General features: G+C 41.9%; 1 protein-coding gene and 1 long non-coding RNA gene across 6 annotated transcripts in view; both read right to left on the bottom strand.

The window, feature by feature from the left end:
• Nucleotides 1–25,539, bottom strand: part of FHIT (fragile histidine triad diadenosine triphosphatase) — a 1,028,662-nt gene that overhangs the window by 985,001 nt on the left and 18,122 nt on the right. The window lies entirely within an intron of this gene.
• On the bottom strand, nt 21,091–22,814 carry LOC310697575. Its single transcript, XR_014521049.1, has 2 exons — nt 22,712–22,814; nt 21,091–22,307 (listed from the first exon to the last, which is right to left on the bottom strand). It is a non-coding gene; the product is annotated as an uncharacterized lncRNA (long non-coding RNA).

Below are 25,539 nucleotides of genomic sequence, written 5' to 3'. Positions count from 1 at the left end.
ATGGTCTGTATGCAGGCATTGTTGGTGCCGCAACCACAGCCCTATGTCGGATTTTTTTTTATTTCCACGCCATTCCACAGCATTTAAAGGGCTCGGCTTGGACTAGCTGCCATTCGGTACCTTCCCTCCCAGAACTCTCTAACAAAGCTTATTTTTCTCTTTCCTTATCACCCCCTTTTCCATTTGTATTGTCTGTTGCACTATCTGTATCACTATATTAAACGATGAACTGCCTGGAGTGCCTTGTGCGAGATCAGGGATGGGGAGCTTCCAGCAGCTCTTGTCACCTTTGACTTTTGGCCACGGTCGCTGGGGCTAATGGGGACTTGGGAGTCCAACTGCACCTTGGCAGCGCCAGGTTCCCACCTCTGAGCTAGATAGAAGAAAAGATGCAAATCAACAGCAGGCTGAAAATTTGGGTGGCACCTATTGTGCAGTTCTCATGGGCAAGAAGCCTCCTTAGTGGTAAACAACGCAGGCATAAATCTCTGCAGAATCAGACCCCCCTAATTGAACTGATTGCACAAACTTAAGGGCCAATGAGGTAGGCAAATATTGATGTTGCCATATTTAATTTAGGAGGGAAATCAGAGTTAACCAGTTTATTGTTGTAAACAAAGGCATTTGGTTAAATGAAAGTTCCATCAAAGCTTAATAGCCAAATTCAAGTGAACATAAAGTAAAGGCTTATGTACTTTCTGTGGTTTCTATAACGGCTAATCTAATAACTCTAAATGGAGTGTTATTGTTTATTCCTTTGCCTCCATTCCATAAATTAGATAAAGCAATCTGACAGTTACAGTACTTGGGAGTTTTATTCTACTAAGTGATTTTAAAGGCTTCTCATACTCTAACAAAGTCATGACTTGAATGACTACTAGAGCTCCCCCCCTTTTTTTCTTAAAACACACACACCACACGACAATAAACGAACCTGCGCACACTCCGCCCAGAATTGTCAGAGGATGCTAAAGCGCCGCCTCCTCTGTGAAGGCACAACTATTAATTGTGTTTATAGAAATTTAATTTTCAAAGTACCTCTAAGCATTTCCTGTGCTTTCTTACAAAGTTTTTGTTGTGTACATTTCTTCCTGCTTTAAAAATGATTGCACATTTTTTATTATGTTCTTTAAAGCACTTGTGAGCTTTCAGCATACAACCTTCCCAAGCCAAAGGAGCTTAAAAAAGACAATTGGCTTCGTAGGGATAGCAGGAGCACAGTGTTTCCATGTATCTTACAGTACAATCCACCTGCAATGCTTCCAGTCTAGGCCACAATGATTGCTTTTTACCCATCCACCTGCAATCTCGTTCACAATCGTGCTTGTTCAGCAGAATGTGACCTTGGTACCATTTCATAATCTACAGTGGTACTCGGGTTACATACGCTTCAAGTTACAGGCTCCGCTAACCCAGAAATATTACCTCGGGTTAAGAACTTTGCTTCAGGATAAGAACAGAAATCGTGCCCCAGCAGCACGGCAGCAGCGGGAGGCCCCATTAGCTAAAGTGGTGCTTCAGGTTAAGAACAGTTTCAGGTTAAGTATGGACCTCCGGAACGAATTAAGTACTTAACCCGAGGTACCACTGTATGTCCCTTTAAAAAATGCACAAGAACAAAACCAAAGAAAAAAGAAACCTAAAGCGTGGGGAGGGGCAGCTTCATAATTCAGTAGCATGAAATTCGGAAAACTTGCAGAGGGAGGAAACTGAGTGGAAAGGGAAAGAACAGAGCAGCCGGATGAGGAGGAGAGCAGAGGAACAAAGACCCATCCACACTATACATTTACAGCAGTATCATACCACTTTTTTTTAAATCCTGGGAACTGCAGCTTGCTAAGGGTGTTGAGGGTTCTTAGGAGATCCCTAACAACTGTGTTTGCCATTATCAGGACCTAGCCTACCATGGATAAACATAGATTGGTCTTTGCAATCCAAGTCGGTGCATTTTGGGGCTTTCCAAAATGTGGTTTGCACCTTAAGTGGTTTTGCCATTCAAGGATGGACTCCTTCAAGGGCTCTATAGTTACAAGTCTGAAGAATCTCAGCCTTCACACCTGTAAATGCTGCTGGAATTTGCAGTTCAAGATAAATAACAGGAAACAAAATGTTTCTACAGTCTGTAGGTGGCACTCATCCAAGTTTTTACTCAGAGTAGGCCCGTTGAAAATAATGGCACTAATTTAGACCTGAATACTTAAGTTGTACACCACCTTCTGTTCCCCATCCCTTTTCTCTGTCTGCACTTATTCTGCCTTAGCCTCTTGGATTCTCTCTTACTGTGTAGGTTGGCTAAGAGCTTGCAGACAGAACCGCACAGGGCATGTATGCCAGCTTGGCCTCTAGCAGAAGAACACAACCTGCACTCCAACAAAGACAAGCCAGCACTGTGCCCCTAACCTCTCTGGATTTTATCCACCACTTTGTGGTTTGATTTTGCTTGGGTTGTTTTGTTTGTTTTTTAAATATTACTAAGTTGTTCTTTTTTAATTTCTTCACTGAGCTTTCATCGCTGTTCCTTAAAAAAATATATTCTTTTAAAAAATCAATAATGCTTCCAAATAATGCAATCTGGATGAATTCAAATTTTGGAACAACGGGTTCTAATTTTGCTTCATTCCATAATTGGCATTTGATCCTGCCACTTTAAAAAAAAATTGCCTACTTTAAATACACTTCTAATGTAACAGAACGTTTAGGAAGATGAAAAATTGGAGAAGTACTGATATGCAGTTGAAAATAGAATCAAAAGGACCCATGGGAGGGATGGGGGGGGGGGAATTCAGGAGATTCAGAGTAATCTCAATATTTGGATTTTGTACTGTTTTATGTTGTATGTTTATATTTTTGAAAATCAATAAAAAAGATTATAGATATAGATAACTGCCTAGTTATTTTGTTCCTATCTATTTATGAATTAGTGTCATGGTGTGTGGGAATCTCTGCTGTCCTCGTTTCAAGTATGTGGCAATCATTCAATAAATATGAGAAGTCAGCAACCTTGGCCTCTGTTCAACTGTGTGAGACGCTAACAAGAGCAAGACAAAAGGTGACAGCGTCTCATCTGTCTGCTCAGACAGTGTAAAAATAATCAAGGTCCTTCTCCCCAAATGAGCTTCCTGGGTAGCTCCAAGCCTTTTTTATTAAACCTCACAAAATGTCGAGCTTACTGGAGAGAGGCACACACTTGCATCCCTGAAGCCAAAACACAATTTCTCAAATGAACTTCTTCTTCCTCTTCCTCTTCCTCCTGCCTATTTTGCCTTCCACGCACATACAGTTTCACTGGTAGCCTAGAAAGTGAGCACCGGGGAGACAGAGAGAGAGAAAAAGAGAGAGAGAGAAAGGGAGGAAGGAACTCCCTGCACATTTCATTCACGTAAGGATCTGCAAGCTGTTCTGTATGACAGCTGAGCACTGCGAGCTAAAGCAACTTGTTCCGCCTGTCAGCATCCGAGAACCTACAGCAATGAGATACAATTGTGATGACACCACTGCAGTAGAACTGGGTCAAACTTACGGTCACTTTAAAGCAGAATGTCAACCGTTCCTTTCTACTTCAGTAATTTGATTCAGTGGCACTTGAAAAACCGTTAGAAACTATTAGCTTCATATCTAGGTTCAAAATCAAACTGTGACAAGTGTTAGAAGAATCCTCCCGTGAGCCCAAGGATTGCAGGAATGGTAATGCCAACATGAGTGGCAGATTCCATAGGTTTTCTCCAGCGATATCAAGTGCTTTTCACTCCAAACAGTTCCCTAGTGGGTCATGACGTCGGGCATCTTCCTTGCATCTGCTATCGGAGTTCTTTTCCACCCCCACCCCCAGCTGCACAGGGCAATTAAACCTTCCACTTTCTCCTGGCAACTAAAGATAAACATTATCATCAATAAAATCCAAACCTTATTCCCCCCAATTAGAAATTTGTACCTTTCACCGCAAACAAACTCTTGCAACAATAGGAGAGATTTCCAAGAAAAGCCATTTCAAACAAGCAAATCTCTCATCTCGGAATTATTATTCTTTCCTAACAACGCACAAATGCAATGTAAGGATATCTGAAACATACTCTGTAAAATAAACAGGCAAGTAATGTTGATAAGATTTACTTGGAAAAACACATTTGCTCCAACTGTGCCAGTTAATCTCACAGGTTTTGTTTCCATTATGTTTTGATAGAAGCAAACTCTTGTACCGAATACAACATTCGTACCATGCATCTGTTCACAGCAAGGGTAATTTGATGTAAACAGCTGATCAGTACAATTTATTAAATACTACACCATAGGTCTACATTATAACCTTCAGCCGCGAACACTTAAGAGGATAACTCTTTCCTAGCCGCCCTTAGAGGTGCAGAATACAGAACAGATTCAGTCACCTATTGCTTTGTTTTCAACAATTCTCCCTATCCAAAAATACACACTGGAATTTTCACTCAGAAGAATGCGTGATATACATTTGGAAAGTGCTATATGCCTTCTTCCATTGCTCGGCATGCTTGTATATTAAATAAACAATATATCCGCGACGTGTGTAGCAAATTGCAGCCTGTTGGCATGCCCTGGCAAACATGTTTTGAGCTATTTCTCTACAAGTCCAAAAGCACGTTGTCAAATTGATGCAGCATACATTTGCTGTTGGGCATCCTCAATGCGGTCACAGATCTGGAATTTCACTTTTCAAAAACAGAAGATCCAGAGAAAAGGAGAGAAGAAGAAAAACATGGCTTCAATGGGAAATTTATTTAAAATACTTATACACTCATACCTCGGGTTACGAAGGTATGCGGGTTGCACGTTTTCGGGTTGTGGACCGTGTCGAACCCAGAAGTACTGGAATGGGTTACTTCCGAGTTTCGGAGCTCGCTCATGCGCAGAAGCACAAAATGACATCACGCGCATGCACAGAAGTGCCAAATTGTGTCGCGCACATGCGCAGACATAGCACTTAAGGCTACGAACGCTGTGGGTTGCGAACGTGCCTCCCACACAGATCACGTTCGCAACCCGAGGTATGACTGTAATCTCCAAGTCTCCAAGATGGCCTGTGGCCAAACTAGCTTAAACTGATCTTCTCACATGTGGGGTGTGGGTACGTGCTCTTCAATCCAGAAGAGCAGCATGGCATTGGGGAGGGGGGGAGCAACACTAACCCACCATGCCAAGAAAGATCAGTACCCCGATCTGGCAGCTATTTGCTTGATGAGAGAAGCTGCTATCATCAGTAGCACTTTCAGCTGGGAGGGATTTTCATCAGGGCTATGACACAGGTGTAAAAGGTTAACACCACCACCTCTACCTGTGTCATAGTTCCAGGCTACATAAAGGCCATTTAGAAAGAAATCATGCATACATGTAAATCATAGAATTGTAGCGTTGGAAGGGACCACGAGTCTCACTGAAAGTAACCTCTACAAGACTTTTATTTAAAAACAAACAAAAAGAACTATCATACAGATGAAACTGAAAGCACAATGGAGATTTACAGGGGGCATACAAGAGCATGGAATTCCCTCCAGGCAAGCGTGAGTGCTGCCAAAAGGAGACACAGAACAATGGGTCTCTCCTTTATCAACCCACTCAGTTTCCATCCTAGCCACAGAGGAAGGGTCTTCCCTCCCTATACAGCCAAGAGGGAAGCCAATGTTGGGAAACTGTGTACGTGCAGCTACTCACACAGAGTCAATTAAGGTTTGGCAGACAGTCAGAAGGCAATCGGAAGGAGTAAGTCTGCCTGGTGATAACAGAGGCATGGAGACAGCTCCCTGATTGGTCAAGCTCTCTCAAGGGAGTGATAATTAATGGCCTACTAACTGGAATGTGTTAGTTCGTGAGTTCAGGGTTCAGAGTTCTGTGTGTCACTGTAGGAGCTGTGAGTCGTGTATGAGAGAGCAAGCTAAAGATCTGTGTTCTGTTCCTGTAAATAGTCCTAACTACACCTAACTACAAGTTCCTGGTTCCTGCTTCATCTAATCTGTCTGCAGCCAAGTCGCCAATTGCTTCCGTGGATTCTGCGTTTACTCTACTAGGTCTGGCTAAAGTCCTGCAACTAGTCAGAAAGTTGCGAAACACCAATAGGTTTTGCCAATAGCCAAGCAGGCTCGTGAACATGAAGCAAAGTACAGTGGTACCTCAGAAGTCAAACGACATCCATTCCAGAAGTCCGTTCAACTTCCCAAATGTTTGGAAACCAAGATCCGGCTTCCAATTGGCTGCAGGAAGCTCCTGCAGCCAATCGGTAGCCACAGAAGCCATGTCAGACGTTCAGGTTCCAAAGAACATTCACAAACCACAACACTCACTTCGAGGTTTGCAGCACTCGGGAACCAAAACGTTCAAGTCGCAAGGCGTTCGACTACTGAGGTACGACTGTACTTTGTTCCTCTTTTGCCAACCTGCTTGGCTTCCATCCTGGCTAGAAAAGAAGGGAAGTCCCTACCCCCCAGCTTGACTACAGAGGAATGGAGCAATCTGTGACTCTGGAGCCAGACCACTGCGTTCTGTGTGTGACGTCCTGTCCTGCACATTTGGCATAGAAATTAAGCAAATGATCAGAGGTGGCAGACAGCATTTCATGCCTCAGGCCACCAACCTATCATGTTTCTAGCCTATCTGCAACATCTTTTTAGTAGTCTGCTTTAGTAAGGCCCCTTCTTATGGGTAAAAAGTGGGCGATTTAAAAAAATAATAATTGCGAGTTAGGTAACTTTGAGGAACCTGTAACAGGGCTATTTTGTCGATCTGTATTCTTAGACAGCGAAGATGGAGCTGATGAAGCTCGGCTAACAGAGGCTTGCTCATCCACACATGGGTGGTTTTGTAGGTAGGAGGATGCAAACAATGACTGAGTGCCATAAGAGTTTCCCTCTTCACATATGCCAGATTCCTCCTCCACAGGAACTGCTTTTCCATGGCAAAACTGGTAGATGATCAAGATCAAGCAGAGTCAAACAAAGACAGAAGACGGCTTGGAGCGTGCAAGGATCTAAGCAAACTCAACATTAGGAAAGCAAAATTTGTTTTGCAGTGTTAGTCATGTGAAAGACCTGCAAGTGACTGTCTGGTTGGACACTAGCAAACAGCAAATACCTAGACATGTGTTTCCCCTGGAGATGAATGACTGGACAATTGAGATGACACAGGCAGGTGCCTCTCTTTCCACTTCCCCCAGTAGTATTGTTTTGTTTATCAGTGAGGCTTACATGGTGCAAAGTGCTGCACAAAATTGTAAGAAAACTAACAAAGCCATTTTATGGTGATGTTTCTACAATGCTGATTCTGTGGCTGGCTTTTTAGTTTGTTTTGTTTTGTTGTTCGGAACGCTCTTTTAATTTCAGTTGCGGTTCATATTTTGATTTGTAAGCCATCTTTTCTTCGATTTTTTATCATAGAAATATGATAAATAAATATGCCAACACACAAGGAAAGAGGGGGTCAAGCTGTTTTAACATTTTACTTGAATGTAAAAACAGAGGTAGGTCAGGCTGAAGGGCATTCTAGTCATATGGTGGGAGCAGGAGGAAGGCAATCTTAAATTTAGTGCCTGTAGAATGAAGGATATAGGGAGGAGCACACAGCAAAAACAACATAAATATACATAGAGGTGCAAGACCATGTAGATAACTGAAATTAAATAAAGGAAGAGAGGGGAAGTCCACCGACAGCGTGGTACAAAAGACCGATGTTTGCCATCTATTTTTTCTCTGCTATGTTGCTCATATATTGCATTGTATTTTTAATGTATGTAAGCCACCCTGGTAATTTTTATTTGAAAGGCAGGGTGGAAACCTATTAAACTGCAAGCTTGAACAATGAGCAGAAACCTTTAAACAAGCAGAAGCACCTAAGATGGAGGGAATTAAGAGTAGAAAGAGGAAGAGTAACAAGAAGAAAATGGCAATAATCAAGTGTAGGAAGTGAGAGAACACACCAGATGGCTTCCTGCAGATAGCATCTCCTTGGGAGGACCATTCTGTACGATGCAAGATTTGGGCCTTGGCATGGTGACACATCCTTTTCCCAATTCCATCCCTTTTTGTATCACACAGAAACTGCCTCTACTGCCTTTTCAGTGCCTAATTTCTGAACAAGCCTTTTACACAGAGGTTTTATTCAAGCCTGCATCTGTATTGTTAGATTTGAAATTGTTTTTATATATGAAATTGTGCCCCCCCCCCAAAAAAAATCATAGAATTGTAGACTTGGCAGGTCCTCTGAGGGTCATCCAGTCCAACCCCCTGCAATGTAGGAATCTCAACTGGCTCATGCATTGCAGATGGTCAGCCAACCACTGCTTTAAAACCTCAAAGGAAGCAGGTGCCAAGGACTCTTGTGGGTCTGTTCCACTGTTGAACAGCTCTTACTGTTCTTCCTGATGCTCAGTTGAAATCTCCTTTTTCATAACTTGAATCCATTGGAGCAAGAGAAAACAAGCTTACTCCATCTGTAAGCTCCTTATGCAGCCACACTGGTTTCTTTAGGTGCCTCCCACTTTTCTTTCTTATTATAATTGTCTGCCTTTGTGCCTTCAATATTTCACCTTTAAGAAACTCCTATCCATCTTGGGCTCCCTTCCCTTTGAGTATTTCTGACCATGGAACTTCACTCATTCTTAAATAACCTTCTAATGTCTTATAGAAAGCAATTCATAAACTGAATGAGATAAATGAATAAATTAAATAACCACAACACTGGCAGCATCTGTACGAAGGCAAGAGTGAATTCCAGATGTGTCAATCAACTGAAAAATTCCTTCCAGTAGCACCTTAAAGACCAACTAAGTTAGTTCTTGGTATGAGCTTTCATGTGCATGCACACTTCAGACCAACACGGCTACCTATCTGTAACCTCAATCAACTGAATATGTGAAGACTTGAGAAGTCCCCGGACCTAGGGAAAAGAGGAACTGAAGTTATCAAAATGTTCCTCAAGCCTTTGAAGTTGAGGAAACAAATTTCAAACAAATATGAATCAAGAACAAGAGAAAGTGATGCTGGAAAACAGCTGAGAAGCAGGAGGCAAACCCAGAAAGTCAGTTGACAAGAGTTACACCAATCTCTCTATACCTGGAATGGCAAATAGGCACCTTTCCATAAACATCGTATAGAAAGGTATATGCAATAGCTCTGACCTCAGCATGTCAAAAGTTAGTAATGGCCAAGTCCTATTGAAACTTCTGGAAGAAAGTGTGTCAGATACTTATGAATATATGCAACACAAACAACAGATGACTCATTTCAATGCAATTACATCCCCCATAAATGATATTGCAAGTGATCTAAGAAAGTCTGTGTTAGAAATTTCCTGGACTCGAATGATTTCTGTGCTGGAAATGAATATATTGCTTTGGTTGATGTTTATGTTTGTGAATTTAACTACCCCAATCATGTTAGAGTCGTTGGAGAAATTGTGATTTGATCCTTGCATTTTTCTGGGACAATAAACCACGCAGAGTTGTGGCTTCTCTTTTACAGAAATGATACAGTAAAGGTTTTAAAACTTTCTAAAACTCATGCTTCATTATACTGCCACATGTTTGGAAGTAATAACACAGAAGCTTAATGTGAAGGAAGATGCCCGTGGTATGTTCTTGAGCCTGACTTCCAAAATACTTTTGGCTTTTTTATTTATTTTTACTTTGTTATATTGTCTCGAAGTTAAAACAAAACCCATCTCTTCTAATCCTACAAACTTTAGGGAAATGCTTCCCAAAATTTTCCCTCACTGCCATCATTTATTTTGGAATCACACTTTTCACTTGCCCGGCGGCTTTAATGTTTATTATTTTAAAAAACCTAAACATCAGACTTAGTTCATCACTAAAAAGAAAAGAAAAGAAAGGCACCGCTTTGTTTCACTGCCAACACTTATAACATGGAGTTCTAGACCAGGAAAGCTGAACTCAGAGAGGACTTCTTTTGAATAATATCTAAAAGGTGGGAGAATGACTATTAAGAAATTCTGTGTTGCAGGACCTTCGTCTTTTAGTTGATATTGTTCTTCTTTGCTTTTAAAACAGCATCTGTTTTATTTGTGGGGGGTTTTATAGCCGGATATTGTTTTGTAATCCACCCTGGGACCTTGTGGTGAAAGGTGGGTAAGAAATCACGGGAAAAGCTGTCTACTGAAGTTCCACAATCTCTTTGGCACAATGCACATTTAGTGGAAGTTTGATGGTAATATAACTGACGCACTTCAACTGAACCTGCTTTGTGTCTTGTTGGGGTTCTTGCAGAGTTCAGTTCCTACATTCCGAGTTGGTGTGAAATCTAACAACAGCTGCAAAAAAGAAAGCAAAAAAACCCCTTAATGACTATACAATGATGAGAGTCTGAACAGCTAACGATTCATGAAAGGCTTCAAAAGACTTGGCATTTGGCTCCAGCGGCTAAACTCCGAATTCGTTCATTTGTGAGATGGCAAATGAAAACATGAATTATTTGAAAGGATTTGCGCTTCCTTTGTTTTTACCAGCAAGCACCGCAAGATTTTAAAGGCATTTTCACTCTTGTCTTCAGTTTATTTCTATGTATCATATATAAATAATGGCGATCTTTTGTGACTATTTCAACTATTATTATTTTTTTAAAAAGAAATCAACGGAACAAATTAAGCCACAACTCTGGTAAACTCCAGTTACCCTTGGATCATACAGATCTATTTCAATCATATTTCAGGTTATATGTTGGAAACTGCCTTGCTCACTCTGTGGGATAACCTTTGTCAGGAGAGAGGAGAAGTGTGACCCTGATGATTCTGCTAGACTTTTATGGTGGTTTTCAATACCATTGGCAGCAGTGTGCTGGACAGGCTCTCTGAAATGGGGTGTTGAAGGCATGCAGTCGCAGTGGCTCCCCTCCTAATTGAGGGCTGGTTTTACAAAGTAGAACTGGGAGATTACTGCTTGATCCCTAGACAGCTGTGCTTCAGGGCCCCACAGGGATCTACTCTTTCTCCGATGAGATTTAGCATCTACATGAAGGGAGAGGTCATTCAGACATTTAGGATGAGGGGTCACTAGTAGCCAAAGGACAAACAGATGTGAGGCTGTGCACAACCTGCTTGAGCACAACTATGGAACTGATAAGCATGAACAAACTTGAGACTTGATACAACCCCTGTACTGTTGGTGGGTAATTTCCAGCCTGATAAGGTAAAGATAAAGGGACCCCTGACCGTTAGGTCCAGTCGTGACCGACTCTGGGGTTGCGGCGCTCATCTCACATTATTGCCCGAGGGAGCCGGCGTACAGCTTCTAGGTCATGTGGCCAGCATGACTAAGCCACTTCTGGCGAACCAGAGCAGCGCACAGAAACCCCGTTTACCTTCCCACCAGAGCGGTACCTATTTATCTACTTGCACTTGACATGCTTTTGAACTGCTAGGTTGGCAGGAGCAGGGACCGAGCAATGGGAGCTCACCCCGTCACGGGGATTCGAACCGCCGACCTTCTGATTGGCAAGTCCTAGGCTCTGTGGTTTAACCCACAGCGCCACCTGTGTCCTAGCCTGATACACTCCCCCTAAAACAGGAGTCTTAAGATCTTCTGCACAGATCTTCTCCAAATTCCATCTTTAACAGAGGTATGCCATGTGGATTTAAAGTCGGAAGGGGAGAACTATGTACACCACCTTGAGCTCCTTGTCAAAAAGGTTGGAGATAAATGAAATAAATGGAATTATGCTATTGCGGAGGCACTTCTCTGTGGTGTTGTCAGTGGCGTAGCGTGGGTTGTCAGCACCCGGGGCAAGGCAAGTAATTTGCGCCCCCTAACCTGTGGATTTGCGCCCCCTAACCCTAACCCCCAGATGTTGCGCCTGGTGCGGCCGGCACCCCCTGCACCCCCCACGCTACGTCACTGGGTGTTGTCCCAACTTTAGAACTCTTCCCTAAAGAGCTACATCCAGTCCCAACATGACTATCTTTCCAGCACCAGGCTGAGTTTTCCCTGTTTGCATTTTTTATTTAGTTTTGGTGGTAACTGCTTTTCTTACTTAGCTGTGTTGTGTTTTAGCTTCTTCTATGATTTATTTCACCATTTGACTTTTTTAAAATAAAAAAACCATGTATTTGTGTTTTTTGAATAATTTTCAATTTTGTATGCAGAACAGAAAACCTGATGACGTGCAGCCAATAAATACTTTAAATAAAAATCAATAAAATGAATATTGTTTTATTTTAAACGGTTGGGTCACCTTGCTCCACAGCACCCTCAGGGGATTCCTGCCCAGCAAGCAGGCAGAAGGAAACTAGAATTCTGCTGTTTCCCTACTTCAAGCAATCTACATGGTGCAGCCCCAGATGGCTCCATATACTACAGTTGCTCAGCAATGAAACTTTACTGGTACAACAGCATCTGGTGAAGCCTCGGCAGTAAGGCGAAGGCATTCGGGATTATTTCTTGCCATGGTGAGTTCGGAATGAATCAGGGAAATTATGTGCTAGCAAAATCTTCATTGTAGTGGTAATAACTAGTCAGTGCGCACAGCCTGATGGAGAGGGAATGCAACTGTTGACGCAATAAGGCCATATGTGAGAAGCCATAAATGGATTCTCGATGCTCTTAAGAAACGAACAACCTGATCTTAATTACATTTCTTTTTTTTAACTTGGAAGTCAGTCCCATTTTTTTCTGCCAAAGTGTGCTTTGGGATTGTAGCCCAAGAGAGTCACTGGCTTGCCAAAGTGTTAATGATTTTGGTGAATGGATGCGGGGGGGGTTTGACTCTATACTCCTAACAACTCTCTCGTACCATCCTCTGCAATGCAACTTTATTCTCTGTCTTCTCCTCTTTATGTTGCCTCTTTCCCCCCAGATTATCTCCTGCGCAGGTCCAGCGCTCTGTGTTTCTCCACACAGAGACACTGAGCATTCAGACTCGAGAAAACCAAGCACTCCAACGGCCGAATGGAGAACAGCTACAGCACAAAGCCAGATTCAAACCATGTTTTAAAGTGTCATTTTCTCTAGGCAATCCTCATATGAAATTCTAATCATTTTTCCATTGTACACATGGCAGGAAAAAAGAAAGGCTTTGCCCTATTGGACCTGTGGTTTCCCTTTTTCTAACTTCCGAAAATATTTAATTCAATTTCTAATTTGGGGGGGCGGGATAAAGACTAATAGGAAGTAGTTTATGGGTCAGTTTCACTGGCATCACAAAGATCAGCTGAACAATATGGATTATATGAATGCATCCCAGCAAAGGAGGAAGAATGTGGACAATTGATTTTTTAATCCCTCCCCCCCCCCCCCCGCTAGAAAAAATACCTCAGGAGAGAGGAACATCTAAGGGGTTCTGAACAAAAGTTTGGAAGAGCCAGACAGAAGGAAAGACAGCTTCAAAATGCCAGTCACAGAATATATTTCCGAATGTAACCCATCTGACGGTATTCATTCTAATGAGAGAAAGTGTCATTCCAGCCCGGCTTCCCTTAGCAACATTCTGTTGAAATCTCTGTTTGACGAGAGAAATACCATATCACCAATCGCCACAGTACAACTGCTCTGTCTCATGGTGTTTACAACAGTGACAGCTCCTGATGCTACCTTAAGGAGCACTAACCAGCCCAAATACCTTGCCACACACATTTCCACAGGACGTTAAATTATTTTTAAGAAATAAAAAATGCACTGCATCTGGCTGCATTCCACTTTGGATGGGTGGGGGGCTTTAAAAAAGGTATTGGTCAGGATTCAACAGAATAGTCATAGGTTTCCAGAAGGACCTCCTAAAAATAAATAAATCCCTGAACATCAGGGAGTTTCTGTTGCCGCAATCTGTGAGAGCCTCTTTCCAGAAAGAAAAAAACGGCGAAGCACTGTGTATACACACATCTCTTTGGATACAAGCCATTATATATTGTTGCGCATCATCCCAATCTCTGAATGGAGCAAGAATCCAGGCGCTCCAGACGCACTTACCCAGGGTTCGTGTTTCCTTTTCGAAATGAGGCACAGCACAGATTGTGGTGTCTTTATGATATAAGGTTTATTTACACATATATACAACCTGAGCCTACGATGGAGGGGTTCACACCACTGACATCCCAAGAGGGACTTATTTCTCCCATAGCTGCAGCCTTGGATTCAAATAGATATCAGCCATGGCTCTGATCCTCTCTCTAGCTTTCTGTCTTCAACAGCCTGCTGTCTTTTCCCCCTAGGTCACATCATGGACAACTCAACTCTAAGACTCTACTTTAAATTCTCCTTTTGCCATCTGGCACAAAGCTCCATCTCTTTCCTAATGGTTCATCACCTTCCTTTTGTCCTCCTAATGACCCATCACCTCAGTTGACTTCCTGGTCAGGAAACTGGCTTATATTTTAACATTTGAATTGACTAAATTCTAACCCCTACTGGACCCAGGAATTTTGAAGAGTCTGGTACAAACTCTTAACAATATATAACTTTTAATAGTGTGAAAACATACTGCAAAACTATGGTTTAGCCATGAAACCCAAGGCCTGTTGCTTCCATTTTTTAGATTAAACCACAGTTCATTGTGTCCAGACAAACTATAGCAAATCTTTTTTTTTAAAAAAAATGATATTTATTGAGAATTTAAAATTACAGAGAAAAAAAGGAAAAGGAAAAAAGAGAGACAAAAAAAAGAAATTAAACAATACAAGTCAATAGAAAGAAAAAAGAAAACAAAACAAAATAAAACAAAACACATAATACATCAAAACCAAAAACAAAAGCAAACAAAAATTTTTAAAAACAAATCCAATATTCCCAAATCTTTATCTTTCGTTAACTTGTTTCATCGACCTCCTCACACCTCCCTTTTTTGTATTCTAGTTATTAATTATCTCAGCAAATCCTTTCCATCTTTCACTATATTCTGTCATTAAATTGCCTTAATTTATTTTAACCTTATCTTACCATAAAAAGCCCTAAAACTTAAAACTTATTTATACATAACTCCTTATAGCATTTCTACTAAAGCCAAATAGTTTTGTTCCAACATTTTTTCTAACACTCCTTAATTTTACAATAATTCTCTAAATGAATTTTTAAACTTTCTTCCAATCTTCATCCATCGTCTCTTCTTCCTGGTCTCGGGTTCTGTCAGTCCTTTCTATCCATTCCATCTAGTCCATCAACCTGGTGATCTTCTATCCGAGGCTCTTAAGTCTTTTCCATGTTCCTTCTGCAGATCTTCTTCATATTTATACCTGCACTTTACTTTGTCTTCTGCTGATCTTATTCTTAATTTCCTTCCTTTATCACTGAGGAGTAGATCTCGGGGAGACTCCAACCTAACAATGTCTTTATCCCTTCTCGACAGGTCAGCCCATTCTCCATAGTCAGCACTGAAATCCAAAAGGTATTTGAAGGCATGTTTCAAAGTCCCTCCAAAGTTAAGGGCCCCCACAACTCCAGACTCCCCCTGGCCCAAAACCAGATCCCAGAAGCCAAAACTTCCCTGCATAGGGGGATCTATCCAACTTCTCCAAACCAAACAGTACTCCATCTCTCCAAATCTGTCTTTCTCCAGGTTCAGTCATCAAAAACAACAGCTTATGCTCCTGCAAGGCTGCGGCTCTCTCCATTTGTATTACTTGAGGTTCAACAACAACCTCCTCCTTTGTCTTCTGCACAACGTGCCCTGTCAAAGCAGATTCCTGGGTCGGTTCCTGAGTGGTTTCTATATAGGTATTCACTGTTTGTCCAAAATTATTAACTGCAACAGTCATCAAATCCATCTTCTCATGTAGCTGTTCCAGTAAAGCGCTTGTCTTGCAAAGAGCAAGCACTAAGGCTTCTTCAGGGCACATTCTTGTTCAAGGTCAATGTCTGGTTCCCACGATCTTTAATCTCTACAGCTGTAGAATTCCCCAGATCGACTCCAGCAACAGTTTCACAAGCTCCCTCTAGAGGAAACAATTTCTGTTTGTATCCGTCTTTTTGAAAGCAGATCCAGCAACAAAATTACTTTCGTTTTTCAAATATTTTGTTCGTTTTAAATGCAAAAGGAAACATTGGAATCAATATGTTTCTCTTTTTTAACTATCTGTCAAGAAACGTTTTATTCACAGTCAATGAACTTCCTCAAAACGTCTGTCTCTGGCACCACCGTTCAAGACGGTGGAAATTTATCTTTCTTTACTCTCTCTCCTGCAGGCTTAAACAATCTAAGATTTCCCCCCTCTTCTCCTGCTTCCAAGGGGGGTTTAGTAGTTTTAGCCGAGGGAGATTTAGTCCTTTACAAACGACTTCCCAGAGTTTAGCTTGCAATGTCTTTGCTTCAATCTATTTACAAAAGCGGAAGGCGGACTTCCTGTTTAGAACCTTCCTGCTTCGGTGCCAAATTAAGATGTTTCATAGTCCAATTTTCCGTTCTACTCACGAGTAGTTGTTTAAAGTCCAATTGTCCACAGGAAAAAGTCAGCGCTCTCCGGCAACAGCAATGCGGCTTCACTCCGTGAGAAGAAACTATAGCAAATCTTAATGAAAACGAGCTAGTTCTAAAAGTATTATTTGAAGTTGTTTCATTTCCACTAACCATAATTAAGATTAATCATAGTTTGTCTGGGTTCAAATACCAAAGTCAGTCAGAGCAGGTAGAAGCCTGGATAGGGGAAAGCTCATTTTTACCATGCAACGCCAATGATTATTCTTGCATCCAAGCCAGCCCAAACTAACCGTGATCAACTGCTTCCCCTTAACATTTATAAATATTGAATGTGTATCAAAATAAAGAGACCTACCTAAAGGCTACGACAATCAGATACATCTGCTTTGGAGGCTGTATTGATATAATCTGCTTATCTGAATGCTGTTTTATCAGAATAGCACATCAGCAGGCCATTTTTAGCAGTAGATTGAGGGATTACCGAATCCCTCAAAGTATTTAAAATATTAAAAGTAATCTACCTTGGGGTCAAAATAAAAAAAAATTCCTTCCAGTAGCACCTTAAAGACCAACTAAGTTAGTTCTTGGTATCATTATACCAAGAACTAACTTAGTTGGTCTTTAAGGTGCTACTGGAAGGAATTTTTTTATTTTGACTATGGCAGACCAACACGGCTACCTATCTGTAACTACCTTGGGGTCAGTGTGTGTGTGTGTGTGTGTATTTGAGTTACATGTTGCCAGGCTATATACCCAACACATCCCTGCTGCCCACTCCTTTCAGTTTTCATTTGTCATTATTTCAGAGTTTAGAGTAACAAGAAGTCTAACACTGAGCAGCCTTCACAGATTAAAGATGCCAACCCAATTACAGCCTTGCCCCTTATGTTTTGCAGCATTATATAATTGGTGTTTATTTGCTTTGATTTTTAGATGTTTTCTTTGATGTCAAACATTAATATTCATTGGTCCTCTAATGTTGAACTAATGAGAACCTTAAGTGTTTATAAGGATCCATTTAAATATTATGCTTTGAATGCGCGAGGTTTTTGTGTGTGGAATTGGAGGCGATTTTGATCTGAACCTAGAAGCTGACACGCTACCAGGTTCAACTAGATCGTAGGAGCCGATAACTGTTTGAGTTTGAGGGGGTGTCTTCTGGGCTAACAGAGAATCACTATCCATTGTATTGCGATTAAATCTAAAACTTCACACTGACACATTTGCACGGATGCCACAACAATAGCTCTGAAAGACTCAGTATTATGAGCCAAGGATCTGGCAGCAACTTTCTATGGCAGAATAAAAAAATTCCTTCCAGTAGCACCTTAAAGACCAACTAAGTTAGTTCTTGGTATGAGCTTTTGTGTGCATGCACACTTCTTCAGATTGGTATCTAACTTAGAACTAACTTAGTTGGTCTTTAAGGTGCTACTGGAAGGAATTTTTTTATTTTAATTTTATTTTATTTCATTTTATTTTTTTATTTTGACTATGGCAGACCAACACGGCTATGGCAGCACAGCAAAGGACCAGCAGCCAACACAATATGATCCAGTTACCACCCATAGAAGGTCATAGAAGGTCAACGCTGCTAATATTAGCAGGTACACTATGTGTATCACACAGCTAGCCTCACTGTTATTATCCCTGGGACTGGGGTTACGAGTCTCTAACGCTGGTGTAAAATTTTATGACCTACATGCAGTGGCGGAGCTTCATGCTCCAGCACTGGGGGGCAGAGAGCAGGCGTGCAGCCCGCAGGGGTGTGACGTGCGTCCTGGGGGCGTGGCGCACCGCCTGTGGGGGCGTGGCACGCAGCGCAGGTGGGAGGCAGCCGCAATACCACTCCACCAGGATCGCACTCCCAGGGGCGGGGCGCTCCCCCACCCCCCTCTTCCTCCGCCAGTGCCTACATGGAAATTGCTAATTAATGCATGGCTCTTTGGGATTCGTGGTTTTATCTTATTTTCCAGTTATATTACTTACGTTGTTGTAACCCAGCCTGGGAACGAATTATGGCGAAGGGCAGGTAAGAGATCCAAATTAAACAATTTCTAGACTTAATATTAATTATATTTTCATCTGGCACATCCCCAAGGAGCACATCTGTTGTTTTTCAAAATCAGCGTATATAATTTATTTATTTTTTAAAAACCGACACACAGTAAAAAGCAGAAGACAGCAGCACATAATTAAAACTGCTGTATTTTTTCCGTGTATAAGACTATGGTTTTTTCCAAATTTTTAAAGTTTAAAATTGGGGGTCGTCTTATACATAGAAAGTTGCGATTATTTCTTAATTTTGGGCTCAAAAAATAGGAGTTGTCTTATACATGGGGGCATCTTATACACGGGAAAATATGGCATTTAGAACACAGAGTCTTCTACTGTAGGGTTGGCCGTATTTCAGAAAGTGAAAATCTGGACACAAAAGTTGTTCAGCTTTTTTCTTTTCTTTTCTTTTCTTTTCTTTTCTTTTCTTTTCTTTTCTTTTCTTTTGAGGTTCTTTAGGTATTTTTTTCGGAATTCACCACTTCTGACATGGGCTCCTGACAGCCAAATCCCGGGAAATTTTAATGGAAAACACAGGCATTTGTTGTTGTTGCCATTATGTAAAGAAGAAGAAGAAGAAGAAGAAGAGTTTGGATTTGATATCCCGCTTTATCACTAACCGAAGGAGTCTCAAAGCGGCTAACATTCTCCTTTCCCTTCCTCCCCCACAACAAACACTCTGTGAGGTGAGTGGGGCTGAGAGACTTCAAAGAAGTGTGAATGGCCCAAGGTCACCCAGCAGCTGCGTGTGGAGGAGCAGGGAAGCGAACCCGGTTCACCAGATTACGAATCTACTGCTCTTAACCACTACACCACATTGGCTCTCTACTACTTAGAATTTACTAAGTAGTCTGAAAGCTGCAGTGCTGCCTCTGTTTCTCTAAAAGAGATTCATGTTCTTTTTAAAAATGGGCAATCCAGCTGTAGTGGATTAGTGCATGAGGTTGCCTTGACCCCACATGCTTTGAAAACAGATACAGGAATTCCCACTGGAAGCAATGGGGCTGGTTGGTGCTCCATTGCTCTAAGGGGGAATAGTACAGAAAATACAGTGGTACCTCGGGTTAAGTACTTAATTCGTTCCGGAGGTCTGTTCTTAACCTGAAACTGTTCTTAACCTGAAGCACCACTTTAGCTAATGGGGCCTCCCGCTGCTGCCGCGCCACCGGAGCACAATTCCTGTTCTCATCCTGAAGCAAAGTACTTAACCCGAGGTACTATTTCTGGGTTAGCAGAGTCTGTAACCTGAAGCATCTGTATATAACCCGAGGTACCACTGTTTTTTGCCCATTCTGTTAATGCTGCAGTACCAAACAGATTTACCTGTGAGTTCACTACGCTTGAACCCAGTGGCACTTGTTCCTGAGCTTACATAGGGCTTACAGCAAGCAGAGGTAGCAAGCACAGTGCTCTCCGTAAATTGTGGACTGCAACTTCCATCATCCCTGACCATTGGCCATGCTGGTTGAGACTGATGAGAGCTGAGACTCCAACAACGTTTGGAGCGAGTTACCCCAGGATTACACTAAGTACATGATTTTGTTCCTGGAAGTTCTCTTTCCCGCAGACAAATCTCGGAGGGAGGTGGAGATTTATGTCAATTCTGATCTTGGGCAGAAAAAAACAAACGTAATCCACTCATTAGGCTTAACAACAGAAACATCTTTGGAGACCTAACAGAAACATTGCAGAATACATCTGAAAAGCCATTACAGTTTGTCTTTAAGACTCTTCACTCACTTCTGTACCTTGCTTTTAAAACCAAAATCGATGCAAACAGCATCACGGGGGCAAAGGAATGATAACAAAATGTCAATGCAGAATGCAACGCTTATGTAACAGACTCACTGTTTTTATGGCCAAAAAAATAAAATAAAAAAATGCTAAGAGCCTTTCCGATCACAGCCTCTCCCTCCACACAAAATATCGCCAGAAGTATGTATTTAATAGAAACCTAGTTTTGTGCCAATTGTTGGTTGCATGATTGAAAACTGCTGTAATTAGCCATGCTTCACTGACTCATACTTGTATCCTTTTGTGGCTTTATTATTAGACCTCCTGAATTTTAATGAGCATGAATATTACAGTTCTAAGGGAATCTTTGTAACACACACACACACACAACCAAGTTAATCCCAATATCTTCCAAATGAATTATTTTAACTGACTAATATTTTATATACAATACAGGGCAAGTTACCATAGCTAAGTAATTACCGCAACTTTTGCAGTAATAACCACTTCGGGCCATCTTTGGAAATAAACCCATCTGGTTCCTTTCACAATCGAACACGTTATCCAAGAATGGAGTCCTCAACGTGGTGCCAATGGGCACCATAGCACCCTCAGATGGAACCTGCTGGTGCCCATAAAGCCCTTCCATTTTTTGGTAGTGTTGTGTTATTATTAAGGGTGGTTTTGGGGTGACAGAAAATCAAAATGCAAGCTTCTAAGCACCCCACCCTCATGCTTCACTTTCACCAGAATACCTTTGAGTATATGGGGTGCTGTGACACTCCCTGTCAGAAACAACTATGAATTCAGAGGTGCTATGTGCGTGTTGACGTCTAGAAACAAGGACTCTGGTTGTTGTATTGCGGGGATGATGTAGGTTATCACTGTGACCACTTGTTTCTTGAATTGGAAATAAATTAAGAATGAGGCACAATGGAAACAAAACTGGAATTTTATTAACAAGCACTCTCTGAAGGATAAGGCTTAGAGGTTTCGCTACTAAAGGCACAGAACTTGGTTTCAGTCACCGTTCCTTTTACAGATGTAATTAAGAACTTTGCTCATAACTTTCCTCTCTGTTTCTAATAAATCCAATTGCTCCTAGAATGGCTATCTGTTTTATTCTGGCTGTTAAATGCTTCTGGCTCCTTCCTGCAATCTATTGCTTTCCCTAAGGAAATTCAAGACATGGTTTGTCCTGCCTAGCAAACCCATAACCGCCCAGCTGCTTCCTTAGCCAGGCCCTATCTGCTAGTTAAACAGTCACATTCCACCTTTTTTTTTTTTTTTGCTTGCCGCTCACTCCTGATTGGTTGCTTCATCTGTCCGTCACACAAGCTACATCAGAAGGGAGAATGAAGCACACACAAACTTGTATCATTGTGCTTTGAGCAGCACTTAAGAACAGGCAGGACTCTTGCACCCCACCCAGTTCAAAACTGGTAACCAATGCTGATTGTTAGACCTTTAAAAAAAACTGGTAAATTTTCCAATGCCGCAAGCAACTACAATTCTATCACCGCCACACTTTAAGTAACAACGTGGCACATACAAATAAAGAGAACTGGTTCAACTTAAGCGTTCTACCATCAAAGTCCACCATTGAATCAGATAGCTAGTTTTGACTATTGTTTCAGCTCAATAAAGGTTATTAAGGTATTAAACTGCCTTTCTTTGAATTCTACAAACCAGCTCTCCCCATGACCTTTGCAGAGTTTTAAGATGTATACATATGCAGAATAAACAATATAATCTCTAAGAATATCCACAGAGCGCACCTGACCTTTGAAAACAGCGCAGCTAATTTTAATCAGATTTGTATAGCGTTAACCTCTGTGTCGACCTTTGTCGAGCTTTGTATAAATTCATAAACATCGTAGGAAATAACGAGGAACTAAAAGGAGGGGAGAGATCCATAATCCTTAAGCAAAATCATTTCAAGCAAGCTACCCAGTGAGTCATGTACTCCCTTGGCACTTATGGAACAAGTTGCAGAAAGGGTGTGATGTGGCCACATTGCTGCCAGGTTGACTGTCGTTGTTTGTTTGCCTACTAGAAAACCCAATATTACATGGCAAACACATTTGTTAAAAAGTGATGTTGCACCACAACTGCCTAATCCATTTACAGAATTCTGCCACGATAGCAGGCCTCTTAAATTCAGCGGCGTACCGTGGGTTGTCAGCACCCGGGGCAAGGCAAGTAATTTGCGCCCCCTAACCCCTAACCTGCCGCCGCTGCCAGCTTCTTCTTGCTGCTGCCTGGGCTGGTCTGGTCTGGTTCTCTCCCGCGCTCAGCGCTGCGCTGGGCGGCCGCTGCACTGTCCCTCCCCCAGATAGTCCCTCGCCCTCTCTCTGCACCGCACGCCTGGCACCCACCCCCTCCACAGTGGGCGACGACCCAGCGGCTCGGATCGGATTCGCACAGCCAGCACTGCAGTGAGAGAGAGTGAGTGAGCCAGGTAGGGGCAGAGAGCTGCGAGTGCGAGTGCGCCCCCCCCCCAGATGTTGCGCCCGGTGCGGCCGGGCCCCCCTGCACCCCCCACGCTACGCCACTGCTTAAATTGCAGTGTTACAAATCTAAATATGAGTATTCAATCAGCACAACTGAATTGGCCTGCTAAGTGCCTTTTGGCTCCTAGGAATGCATCTCACTAGCTGAGGCATAGGCAAACTCAGCCCTCCAGATGTTTTGGGACTACAACTCCCATCATCCCTAGCTAACAGGACCAGTGGTCGGGGATGATGGGAATTGTAGTCTCAAAACATCTGGAGGGCCGAGTTTGCCTCTGCCTGCACTAGTTGGTCTCATAGCCCTGCCCCTAGGTAGTGGTTTGTACAAGTGTACAACAACAATTGGGGTTATTGGTTTGTTTTGTTCTGGTTCCTGTTCTGTATTTTATTCTGCATTTTGTGTTTTTATTTTGTGTATTTTTATGCTGTGAACCTCCCTGAGATCTACGGATGAAGGGCAGCACACAAATTTAACAACAACAACAATTTATATTCTTCTTGCGCAAATCTCAGCTAACTGTATGTACAAATTCATTTTAAGGCGGTTAGTTACCCCTTAGCATTTCATATTCATGAGGGGGAAAAGATGGAACTGAAAAGTTGTCACCCTGGGGTGAATGTGTCTCAAATTAATTTGCGGCGGGGAAAACTGCTACACTCAAGCAACTTCCACATCACAAAGGGTAACGCAGGTCAAACAAAGCAGGCTTTAGGCTTAAGCCAGTGGTTCTCAAAGTGTGCCGTGTGCCACACTGGTGCGGCAGGAAAGAATGGCAAGTGTGGTGGGAAGATTCAAGATAAATCAAAGAAACATTTAAATATTTCAGTGTAGTATACTATAGCATGGTATGGCAGCAGAACATATATATATATTTAGTTGTGTTCTGTTATAAATATTTTGGGAGAAAATATGTTTCTAGAAAATAAGCATCTAACTGCCTATTTCCATGTGGACTTTGTTTTAAACAAACAACAACAGATTGATTCAGAAATGGTACAGAATAGACTTATGGATGAACACATGTGAGAGTGATACAGGCCAGAAATAGTTAAGTCTTCCATATGGTATTAGCAATGATCACAAAATACATGGATGTAGCATTACCCCTTGCATAATTCACAGAAAGATGTAGGTACAATCTACCCAGCCACAAGACCAAGAGTACAGTAAGCCACCCTTCTCCAAGATCTACCACACAGTTTATTATAATTTTGTTTGTTTGTTTGTGCCTCACTCATCTAGCTGGGTTTCCCCAGCCACTCTGGGTGGCTCCCAACAGAATATTAAAAACATGATAAAACATCAAACATTAAAAACTTCCCTAAACAGGGTTGCCTTCAGATGTCTTCTAAAAGTCAAGAAAGTTGTTTGTTTCCTTGACATCTGACGGGAGGGCGTTCCACAGGACAGGTGCCACTACCGAGAAGGCCCTGTAACCTTGCAGTGAGGGAACCGCCAGAAGGCCCTCAGAGCTGGACCTTAGTGCCTAGGATGAATGATGGGAGTGGAGACGCTCCTTCAGGTATACTGCCTTCCTTCAGACCAAGGCAGCAGACCCTTTCCTCCTTCCACTGAAAAACGACTCTGAAATCTCACACAAGTGTTTCGTCGAAAGCAGAACAATGTCAATTTCAAAAAAAATATTAGCTGTGGATTTTGAGGACTGAATTCCTAGAGCCAAGCCAATTCATGTTTCCATTATTCAGCATTTCAGAGCGCTGCACCAATGCACAAACACAAAAGCCCACAGAAAAAGCCTTCATTATCAGTTATTAGTATTAGTAAGGAGATCCACCAGCAAGATGAAAAGCGCAAATGATGAGAAGCAACGAGCTCCCCTCTCTCTCTCTCTCTCTCTCTCTCTCTCTCTCTCTCTGGCGCGCACACTTTTCCTTTTGTTACTATGGCAATTCGGAGTTCAGAACATCTGCCTTCATTATCCAAGGCTTTCCAAAAAAAGGTGAGAGTGTGTACTTGAAAATTGGCCTCCTGGCCTATCTTGTTCGAATTCAATTACTGAACAAGGTCGTTCTTAAAGCATTAAGTGAGTATCCTGAACCTGATGCAGGGGCAAGAAATGCAACTGGAACAGAGATCAAGTATGAATTATTAGTGCGCAGGTGAAGCTATGTTTGGGGGAAGCTATTATTGCCCCAAATTGCTTGTGCTTTCTCATCAGAGGACATGAGCTCAAATTAGCTCCAGATTATGTGATGGTAAGACTGTAACTTATTTGCCTCCACGACACAAAGGATGTTGGCAACAGAGAACTGCCAACACCTCCAGAGGAGCCCTGAGAGAAGTGTAAAAGTAATCATTTAAACCACATTAAAAAAAAAGTTGTAGCTGTCTCCTTCTCACAAAATTCAATTTTTATATATTGTACGTTTCTTCATTCCAGCAATTTTCACCAGCTTGTAATTTTTATTTTTTATTTTTTTAAGAGAATGGCAGTAGTTTTTGGCCCACTTTAAATTGTGGAGCAAGCGAAATAAGCCATTTTATGAAATGTTCAACCTATTACCAAGTAACACGAAGTTGGATGAAAGCCTTTATTTTCAGAGCTATACCTGCACCTGTCCTATATTTGAACTTTAAATACCGACCCTTCTTCTTTCATTCGTACTCGCCTCCAAGGCAGTGCCAACGAAAACAGAAATGGGGTTATCCATAAGAGTCTTGGGCACAAAGGGAACAGCTACACCTGGCATCCCATCAGTAGCTCTTAAAGATGTTAACAGGAGTTAAAATCACGTATTTTTAGGACACAATTGGGAATCATTTTGCGAAAGCCTGGACCCAGGACTCTTAACATTTTTATTATTATTATCGTAATACAGCACAGTATTATGAAGCCTCTGAAAAACAA

This window comes from Podarcis liolepis, assembly GCF_965112155.1.
Source record: "Podarcis liolepis genome assembly, chromosome: 2".
Lineage (NCBI taxonomy): Eukaryota > Metazoa > Chordata > Lepidosauria > Squamata > Lacertidae > Podarcis > Podarcis liolepis.
The sequence above is the reverse complement of the archived record's forward strand: the minus strand, read 5'-3'. Positions and strand labels throughout refer to the sequence as shown.